Consider the following 8,313-nt stretch of genomic DNA (forward strand, 5'->3'; position numbering starts at 1 on the left):
AGTCAAATCCTAGGAGAGAGAAAAGGGAAGAAAAAGTCAAAGCCCAGAAAAAGGCACGAAACCCAAGAAGAACTCGAAGGAAACAAGCCTCAAGTGGTGAAACTCCAAGAAAAAACACTGAAATCAAATTTCAATTGGTTCAAAACAGAGTAAACTAAGAGGGTTTAGCAAAGAAAATGTGCGTGGGGCGTTGAAAAACGGGTATAAAGCTTGGATCTAGAGAAGGAAAGTGTTTAGGGAGAGAGAAGGAAGATTTTCGGCCTTGGAGGAGTAAGGAAATGAAGTATGGATGAGTGTCTATAAAGACCCATCGTGAAAAGACCAAAAGGCACCCGATCTGCCATCGGTGGCTGACCGGCCACCACTGGTAGCCGACAGGTCCCATTGGTGGCGACAATCTTCAATGGTGGCCGAAAGGTGGCCGGCACCATCCTCTAGCAACCGTCTAGTGCCCAATGCTCCTACATTGAATCTTGATGCAGTTTTTGTCCCTGTTTCCCGAGAGGTGCAAGGAAAGGTCACTGTTGAGTTCAAATTCTCTTTGTGGAAGCTCGAAACCGTGTTTTTGGTGATCGTCGTTTTTCACTTGTTGAACGAGGTGTATCTTTTTTGCATATCGCAACTTTTTCGAGAGGTAAATCGGAAAGTTGCTACTAAATTTGTTTCGATAGAATACGCTTTCATTCTTGCATAGACTATGCATCTCTTCATTACGTATGTAGAACATGCATTTCACATATGCTGTTGCGCAGAATGCGTATTTCAATCGCGCATACAACATGCATTTTGGTATTTAGCATAGAACATGCTGTTAATCGTGCATAGACCATGCATTTTGTACTTTGCATAGAACATGCGATCAATCGTGCATAGGACATGCATTTAGTCCTTGGTGTTGAATATGCCTTCATGTAGAATTTTGCCTCAATTGTTTTCTTTACATAGAACATGCATTCTTACTATATCACATTTGTTGAGTTTTATACAGGCACGGTATTGTATGTACGGTTTATTCGAGAAAGCAAACGATATTGTATGTACGGTTCACTCAAAGGAGTTCCAGGTAAGATCATTTATGTCCTTCGAAATGCATTTATTCACTTTCTCCTCTCGCGTGAAACGTGTTTGAATTTGTTCACCTTTCTCCTATCGCTCGAGATGCATTAGGATTGTTTGTTTTGGTTAAAGAACATTCAGGTGTGCCTAGTGTTTACATCATTTTCCCTCCTCTCGCGTGCAACGCATTAGGATATCGATTGAAACCTTGGGTGAGCCTGATGGTTATGTTGCTTTTCGCCTTTCCTACGCGTCACGTAGTTAAGCTTGCATAATTTTCTTACATTCTTTCTGTATGAAATGTGGTTTGGCTCATGATTCTCACGCGTGGTGTGTTCATTTACTTATTTCTTTTCATTTTTGGAATTGTTCTACACTTGCTTCAGTTTGTTTAAAATGTGGCATTCCCATTGCATTGCATTTGCATTTAAATGTTTCATTGCTCAGTCTTATTGCATGATCATAAGTTATGCTCTTGCGTTTTGCATCTCATTTGCATTTCACCCCAGAACTACGCTAGTTTGATTCTTTACAAAGGGATACGTAGGCAGCCTGCGGATGCAACCATTTGTTTTCTATCTTTGTTTATTTGTCCGGGTCTTTGGCCTTGTTAAAAATGGGTCGTCTTTGGGCTTTGACATTCACTCTCGTCATTTCATGACTTCCGAGTTTTGTCAAAGAAGAGCAACTGTAGACACCCCATTTTTGACTGACCTCAAGACTTAGACGTCATCACTTGTGCACTCGATGATTTCGATTGCATATGTTCACTTTGAGTGCCCGAAGTCCTCGGTGGAATGCCCTGTCTTTGAGCCTTTAAAGCTTGTCCATTTTGTGTTTTGTTTTGGACCAAAACCTTGTTGTTTCAAGCCTAGAACTTGTGGTGACCTGTCGTCCACCACCATGGGCTGTCGGCCATGGCTCATGGTTGTCGGCCATTAGTGTGCCCGGTCGGCCACCAGTGGTGCCTAGTTAGCTACAGTGGTGGCCGACGGCTACCAGTGTTTTTTTCCAGATATTTTGTGACAGATGTGCCAGCTGTTGGCACATTTAGTTGTATCTCCCTACACGTGTATGGTGGGATGTTTCTAAGCTAAAGGCATGTTTTTCTATATATATGGGGGTTCCTCCCCCATTTTTGAGGCTTAAAAAATTTGGAAGCAAATTATCTCCCTCTTTCTAGATTTCTCTCTCTCTCTCTCTCTCTCTCTCTCTCTTGCAATTTTATACACATTTGCTCACAAATCCTACACTTTTGCCACACACCCTTTATCAATGTTGCTTCTCTTTGGACTGAGGTTTCTTGAGACCCTTTTTGTGCTTTAGAAGGTGGTTGTGGCTTGCTTTGTTGCCTAATTTGTGCCTTGACTTCAAGAGGTATAACACTCTCCTTTTATACTTGTTTTACATATTTGTTTTCCCATCTTTTCCAATTATTTTTGGGCAGATTTTGAACTGTAAAAAACTCTGTTTTGTTGGCCTAAGAGTGTTAGTTTGAGGCCATTTTCAGTTAAGGGGTGGTTCACCCTTCTTGTTTCTTTGTTTGTAATGCTTTTGTACCTTTGTTTACCACTTTCAAACCAAATTTTTTGGGCCTTTTAACCACTAAATTTTAGAGGTTTTTCAGTGGTAAAAAACTCATTTTGAAGTCGAAATTTGGAGGGATTAGCCTCCCATTCTTGTGTCTTATTTGCATACTTAGTTAGCTTTATATGTTAGCATGTTTTTCTAGCTTAACTTAGCTCAAGTCCAGCATGTTTTAGCCTTTGAAATAGCCTGCTTTAACTCTGTTTTAGGCTGGTTAGTTCATTTGGGTCTTGTTTTGCATGGTTATAGTGTAATAGTCCTCACAAGTTAGTGTTTTAGGGTCTTAGACACCTCTTGTCTGAGTTGATAGCATCTTTTTGTGTTGTTTTTTTTTTTTTTTCACTCCATTTCAGCATTATCCCTTGGTTAATACTTCTTTCATCTTAGAGGACACTCACCAATGGACAAATTGATTAAAGAATGATTTGGTAACTAAAATATGTAAACAAAATTGGAAAATAAAAGTGGCAAGATAAGCAATTCTTTGTGTTGCATTGCCTGTATTCAAATCTGATGTTAGTTTGAACACAAGGAAAATGGAATATTTCATATTCAAAAGTGATGAAATGTGCCATTTTCCTAGGTCTTCATTACCCTTGATCATGCATGATAGGGTGATGGTCATTTGAGTCTTGTTTGTGCATTTATCGAACTTGTACAAACTTGGTTCTTTGGCCATCATGTAATGAAATTGCTTGGTTGATGGTTTGAAAGCCAAGAGTATCACTCTTCTGAACTTGCTTGATGATAAGGAGGGTAACAGTACAAACAAACCTTCAAAAAGTACACTATTTTGCTTTGTTTGCTCTTTGTTGCAGCAAGGAAGTCCAGGCCGTGGTAGCCGACGGCCACCACCAATAGCCGATCGGCTATCATTGTTGGTTGACCGACCATCAGCAATGGCCGACCAGCCCCACTATCAGCCACCAATGAAAATTCAGCAGAGTGTTTTTAAAGCAAAGCAGAGTTGATCTTGAGATGGAGAAAGTGTAAGTGCTTCTGTGCAATAGAGGCTTGCAGCAGCAAAATAGTGGCCTTTCGGGTGAAAAACTGAGCATGCATGCATCCCTCGTTTCCCGAGGCTTTTTAGTTAATTTGCTTAATTAATTAGTTATAGCTAATGCATGCAAATGGTGTAATTATTTAAGTAGATTAGTTAATTAATTCATGTTGTAATTAATTAGCTTAGTTGCTTTGTAATTAATTAGTTAAATATTTAGCTAATTAGTTTTCTTTGTAATATTTAATTATGTAATTAATTAGTTAAATATTTAGCTAATTAGTTTTCTTTGTAATATTTAATTAACTTAGATAGTTAATCATTTACTTGTTTTACTTAATTAGCTTAGAATAGTTAGTTAATCCAATTAAAGTGTTGTAATAATTAGCTTAATTAGTTTAGTTTAGCTAGCTAGTTTTATTAGGACCCTCCTTCGTGAGGGCGTAATGTTGTAATAAGTGTGCGTGCGTGCGTGTGTGTATGTTTTTCAACCCCACGTCTTTCTCCCTTTCATTTAACACTTTTGATGGTTAGATTAGGGACATATTTCAAATTAGCATACCTTATGCTTGCATCCATTCATTCGTATTGCATGCACCGAGGCTCGGCGCATCATTCAAACTGCATTGTCATTTCAATACTTCTTTGAATACGTGTTTAATGTTCAAATCGATCCATATGTCATATTAGTAGCTGAGCCTATTAAATTGCATATCACATGCGTCGCATTAGACATTCGGCATAGTTAGGAACCATGCATATTTTCTAATTCATATCTTCTTAGCTTGGAGCACTAGGTGAGTTTTTATGCTTTAGCGTACTTGCATGAATGTGAATGTTTCCATATCTTGCATGCTTGCCATGAGGCTATGTGCTTAAATGCTAAACTGCTTGAATGCCTGTGGATGAAGGCTTGTTTGAATTGGAACGATTCAACAAATGTATGGTTTAAGCCCACTTTATTGAGTGGCAAATCATGTTTTAAGCCCACTATGTTTGGTGGCAAATCCGCAAACTTTAAGCCCACTTGAGGTGGCAAATTCAAACCATTTTCACAAATAAACATGAGTTGAATTGTTCCAAATTTAGCAAACTAGTCTATACTTGCTTGTACGCATCACATAGTAATTCTAGCCTAATAACCGAAACAAGAACATATAATGTACATAAAAATCATATCATGATTAGTAGAGGCCGATCTTTGATTGAGCGAGCGAGGGTGCTCAATTCATGACATTTCCCTCTCGTACCTAAGTTTTGAGCCAAGGCAACTTTGGTGATGACAAACACGTGGCCTTTGGCACGAATCATGGGTTTTCTAAATTTTTCCAAAATAAAATATTTAGGTGGCGACTCTGTATCTGGCAAAGCAATCCAATTTTGGCATTTTTAATTCAAAATCAATTTTCCAAAACGATTTGCCGGATTTGGACTCTTTAATGTTTATCAGTTTCACATTGCACTTGTGTTATTAGATTCAAAACCGCGAGAGTCCGAACTGTAGGGCTTTCTTTCAAACCTTCCGAAAAGGGGTGCGAAAAGGTGAGCTACATCTTTTGCTGAAGAAATCGAACGATTGTACAGTGTAACAATTCATCATCGAGTGTTCAGGGTGCGGTGCCCAAGTCTTAATGGCAGTCAAAATAGGGTATCCATATGTGTGTGTTTACTGGGCATTCAAAACTCATGGTGTTTTGTGCCAGGTATTGATGAAATTTATATGAACGATGGCAAAGCAGAAAAATTTGAAGACGTATGACTATCCTAGAAGAATTAGGAATTAGTAATCATATTTTAGGATTATAAGTGTTAAAACTCTTGTAATTAAGATACGATCTTGTAACTATTATTTTACTTACATTTACATATAATTTTTGTGCGCTATCCTTATATTCTATCAACTCATATAGACCTTGTGTTAATACCTTGTTAAAGATCTGTCAAAAAGGTAGCTTTGCTATCTAAGGAGATTGGATTTAGAAGAGATGCTATTTTGACTTCTCCGATCTTTCCTGGGATCTTACTTGGTTATTGACTAAGGACTCATTAGTGACGTTTTCTACACTTGTAACCTTAGAAAAACCCTGTAATTATTTGTTATTATATTCATTGATGTTCTTGATTTTTGGAGCATCACAACTAACATGGTCATATATAAATTAATAAACTAGAAATAAATTGAATCTGGAAGAACTAAAGAACAAAATACAAGAGATGCGAACCAAAGCTTGTGATGACATAGTTTCCTTAAAATAGATTCGCCGTCTCTCCAATGGATGCTGGAGGAACGTCGGCGTCTGTCTCCCAAGATACAACGGTTGAGACCAACCACTGTAAAAGCACTTCCTAAGTAGCTTTGGCGAACAGACCAACAACAACACTCTCTCACTAACGAGAACCAGAGAATGGGCAAGCAAAAAGAAGATAGAAAAAATTTATTTGGTGTAAAAAACCATCTCCAACCTTATTATCTCAAAACACCATCTCCATTTTTCATCTCAAAAATCTCTTACCAAAGTTGGAAGGGAAAGGCCCCTTTTATAGTCTTAGCGAAGTTCCTAGCCATGAAGGCTATGACATCAATTGCTATTAACCAAGGCTATCACATGTCATCAACTCTAGCCATTAGGGCTAGAGTTGCAAAGGTTCAAAACTCCAAAAGCATTATATAAATCATAATGTGTATATAATGCATAAGTTTGATATTTAAACCAGATGGGTCTAAAATGGATATGGGTATGGTTCACAACCCGATCCAAGCCTAATCTCAAACACATGCATAAACTAAGCCCTACACAGCCTAAGCTCAAGACCAAGTCCAAGTCCATTTCCAAGTACAAGTCTAAGTCTAAGTCTAAGTCCAAATCCAGAACATGCACCTGCACAAGCCTAAATTCAATCCAGACCAAGACTGAATCCAAGTCCAAGCCGAACTTTAATTGATGCCTACTTTATGAGATAATTTCTCATTCATAACTTAGTGGTTTTGGCTAATTATTTTTGTATTGTAATCTTCCTACTTAAGAGAATACAAACTCAGTCGGGCCTACCTCAACCGGCGATTAGGTCCCACTTTAATTTTGAATTAAAATTGTCGAAAAATCATTATTTTTCAACATATCACATGTCCTTGTTGATGGTGAATGTGCAGCTCACTTCATTTCCAAGTGAGCGAGAATCACTCATGGTGAAAAACCAAAAAATTTCCCATTGCTTGATCAACAATCTTACAACTTGAGGATTTTTTTCCAAAAACAAGCTCTGATCACTTAGATTTCAACCCACCACTGCTCTTAATAGGCCACTCGAATGTCATAGAGGAGTGAAACAAGAAAACCATTGTGGCTATGCTAAAGCTAAGCAAAGAACAAATTGAGAAGTTGAAGAATAAGGCTAATGTCAAAACAACGATAGCAGTGATCGTGTTTTCACAAGGTGTGGAGTTATTGCTACTCATATGTGCAAGGCACATCAACTTGTATTGCCCTTGTCTTATTTTTTTTTTCTTCTTCTTTGGCCCCTCACCAACTTGGTATTGGGCTGGCATGGCGGTGCCAACTTAGTTAGGATTGCCTAGTTTCATTATGATGATCTATGCACTCACCCTCTTTATTGATGTTTTTTTCACTTAGCTTGTACTTGAAGTTTTCATCAATAAAGTTACTTTTGGTTGATCAAAAATAAAAGCAAGTTACTAACTATATGGATTTTCATAGCCGTTTAGAACCACCATTGCTTAAGCAATATTTTGGTTGCACTGTCTTGCCAGTAGTAACAACAACCCCTATATTGGGGGACATTGTATCAAAACCACTAGGTTATACCACAGAAAAGTTAAGAGAAGTGATAGAGAAGGTGACAAACGAGTTCATAAGGTCATGTTTTGCTATTTTGAAAAGTGAACCAAATTTGTTCAAGATTCTATACTTTCATATTGTTGGAAGTAGTCAAGGAGCTTTCTATTGGAATCCAAATATATGCATCACTAATTGGACTCGACAACCCTTACACAGGGTGGATTTTGGGTGGGGAAAGGAAATTTACATGGTACCTAGAGTAATTGGATACGATGGGAATGCATTCATCCTCCCCATTCGTGACGAATATGGTTCTTTTCTTATCCCATTGTGATTGCAAGTAGCACATATGGATGCCTTCAAAAAGTTATTTTACGAAGATATCTAATGCTATTACAAAAGGTGTATGACTCATATTTATGTAACTTTATGTAGTATTTGATAGAAAGTTTGTTATAATCCTAAATTTGTGATAACCCTACTTTGTATTATGCTTTAATTCTTTAATTAGACATGTCAATATGTTTTTGGTGTGAAATTTCATGTTTAATTGTGTGATTTATATCTGTTGTTTGTAGGCAAACCTGTTGAAATTATGACTTTTAACTAAAAATTGGAAGCCTTAAAGGCATCATAAACCAAAATTGATTAAATATTTGTGATCAACATAGTTTTTAGAACCTAATGAGAAGTTTGATAAAAATTTGATTCATAATAAATTAATTAGATTTACATCAATTAAACTAAATTTACTTAAGTTTTGCTTGATTAAGAGTGATCAATAATTAATCTAATCTAAGTAAAGTTAATTAAGGATCCTTGTATTTATATTGACTCAGTTAAGAGCCTTAGGGGCTTAACCAAAATGAGCTA

General features: G+C 37.3%; 1 pseudogene; it reads left to right on the forward strand.

Annotated features, from left to right (window-relative positions):
* Positions 1–403: 403 nt before the first annotated feature.
* On the forward strand, positions 404–7,828 carry LOC114315898 (spermidine hydroxycinnamoyl transferase-like; annotated as a pseudogene).
* Positions 7,829–8,313: the final 485 nt, after the last annotated feature.

Source organism: Camellia sinensis, chromosome 10 (genome assembly GCF_055761805.1).
Source record: "Camellia sinensis isolate YWXY chromosome 10, ASM5576180v1, whole genome shotgun sequence".
Classification (NCBI taxonomy): domain Eukaryota; kingdom Viridiplantae; phylum Streptophyta; class Magnoliopsida; order Ericales; family Theaceae; genus Camellia; species Camellia sinensis.